Source organism: Aphis gossypii, unplaced genomic scaffold (genome assembly GCF_020184175.1).
Source record: "Aphis gossypii isolate Hap1 unplaced genomic scaffold, ASM2018417v2 Contig00222_ERROPOS65107, whole genome shotgun sequence".
Lineage (NCBI taxonomy): Eukaryota > Metazoa > Arthropoda > Insecta > Hemiptera > Aphididae > Aphis > Aphis gossypii.
The window spans coordinates 44,224-46,988 of record NW_026083032.1 but is presented as its reverse complement, the minus strand read 5'-3'; the positions used below and the strand labels follow the sequence as shown (position 1 = coordinate 46,988).

The window sequence follows — 2,765 nt, the reverse complement described above, 5'->3', positions numbered from 1 at the left end:
TCTCTATATATTAAAAAATACTAGGTACAGATTATTTAATAATCGTAGATCCCGACAAAAAAAAAATAATGAAAGTTGATAATCAACAAGCTAATGGAAACTGCATATGTTACATTAAAATGTAACTTTTTACAAGAAAAATGCAAATATATGTAAAGTACTAAAATGAATAAAATGCACCAAAAATACTAAAAAATTACCGTACAGCAAAGAATTCCCTAAAAATGCAATAAATGCAAAATAAAAATTGTACCATTAAATTCTATACTTCATAAATCACATTTCTGTATAGACGAGTATTAGAAAAAAAGATGCAAATGCATCAAGTTCCGGGTCTATTTATTACAAACCTATAAACTTAATAGTTTAAAATAACAAATAGTAAAAGCAATAAACAAACATTGATTTCTTAGATTTATTTCCTGTAAGAGTAAAATCATGTGGGTCGCGATAGTTTTCCGTGGAAAATTTGGGTCTTGATCCTACAAAGTTTAAAATTCACCGATATAGAATATAATTTTGTTATCCAAATTCTTTATATGCAGATTTTTAAAATTTTCAGTTAATGTAAGAAGTATCTTTTCTATTTCAAATATAACTTTAATTGAGCTTTCGGATATGCGACAATTGTTCGCCGAAAATGATTCGTGCGACAGTTGATCACGCGTCTAATGTTCGCCTGGAAATTTTTCGAATACGAAAATTGTTCGTGCTTCCTTTGTTTGTATATTCACATAATATTAAATAAAAACAAATAAATAATAATAATAATAATAATATACTAATAATACGTCAAAAATAAAATATTAAGGTACATAGTTTTTATATCTGCAATTGAAAATTGTATGCAACACCACGAAGATAATCAATTGTTGTACGGTTATGTTATTATAATCAGCACATATTTTTTTAAATTTTCACTTTTATTTTTATACATTTTTTTTATAGTAGTTCTTGACCCGCGATATACTGCTGAATTTTTAAAGTATTAATATTTTCTTCTTTTTGGAGTGCATGTATAAATTTCCAAATTGATGGATGTTTGGATGAATTAAGTGTAGACGAAAAACAATTGTGCCATCCTTCAACTGAATTATTAGTTCGTGGAAGGTCTGCCGCTACTAAATCATAACAATTCCATACACTAATGGGGATGATCGGATCTCTTCTTTAACCTCTACGATTCAAACGGCAAATCCAGGTGCCCTCAAAGTAGTCTATAATTGGCATTAAAAGTTCTTCATTTTCAGAGAAGTATTCAGAATCTAAAAGTTTTTCATAGTCTTTTATAATTTTGTTTTGTGGCACATAAGCAAGAGCAGATAACATACTAATATGTAAGGCAAATTCAGAATCTTGTATGTAATATTTTTGTAACCCTGCTTCTTGTAAATGGTGCCAAATACATTGTGATGGGTGAATAAAACATCCATTTATTGAGGTATTTGGAAATTTAGATTTAACAGCATTCATTGCTGCTTTTTCGAAATCCATCATAATAGACTCGGGATTTAAATTTTGGTTTAATGATTTAAGAGCCTTAAACATTTGTATATATGTATCTTTTTTTTGTCGGGTAGAAGAGCGTAAGCAGAAGGAATAACATTTGAATAATGTACAGCATGAATGGTATATAACTGTTTAAATGAAATAGGTGAACAAGTAAAAGTGCCATCGCAAAACCAATTAAGGCAATTATTCATTAACTCTAAACTATTTTTTGTTGAAAACAATAATATTCTTTTTATATCCGATTTGTTATCAAAAAAAAAGAAAATCGTCGCCATTTATCGTCTTTGTAAATTCTTCAGGAATATCAAAACTAAAGTTTAAAGGGTTTACAGGAGCATTTAGTTTAGTTCGACGAGCACGTTGTATTGTTCTTTTCAAACTAGCTACGCTGGGTAATTGACCTGCAACCGATAAGGGGACATAAGAAAAATATAAACGTTAACGTATTTCTTTAAATTTCAAATAAATGATAAGTTTTTTATTGTAAGCCAAATTTATGAAAAATCTTGTATTACATTTTTACATTTTTATTTTTATAAACATTTATAAAAAAAAAAAAAAACTAAACAAAAACAAATATTTCAAAATATGGTTATTAATAGCATTAAAATAAGCGAAATATTTTGAAAATTATATCATGAAAGAAAATTGAAGTATATTTATTCTAGAATCAAAATTGAGCGAGTTCTACTCAGTCTGCGTAGACGCGTTATGTTTACGACGTACTTGTGTAAGACGGAGACAACACGCGGGTATAACATCCTCTTAAGGTGAAATTACAAGGTTTCAAAAAAAAAAAAAAAGCAAAATAAACAAAATACAAAATTAAATAAAATGCAAAAAATGTAACTTTCTTTGAAATAGTTTTAACATGACATGTATATTATTCCTATAAACATTCAGTCCAAAATTCAAGTTCTTGACGCAATTTTCAAGCACTTTTTCATAATTTTAATTTAAGATTCAAAATATTTAGATAATTCGATTTACCTGACTTGCTAAATTTCCTATGTCTCCATGACTTGTAGCAACGGAGGTTCGTGAATCGTGTTTCATGTTATAGATTAATTCCTTTGTCTCCACTTGAGCATTATCTAGTACAGCGTTTCCCAAACCATGGGTCGTGAAACTTTTTTGATGGGTCGCGACTCGCAGTTATTACGATTACATTTATTTTAGTTGTAAATTGATAAATAGTATAAATAACTATTATTGTAGAATAAATGACGTAAAGTTATTACGATTATGGCATT

General features: G+C 28.1%; 1 pseudogene; it reads right to left on the bottom strand.

Moving 5' to 3' along the window:
* Positions 1-942: 942 nt before the first annotated feature.
* LOC126553371 (uncharacterized) lies at positions 943-1,548 on the bottom strand (annotated as a pseudogene).
* Between the last annotated feature and the right edge of the window lie 1,217 nt (positions 1,549-2,765).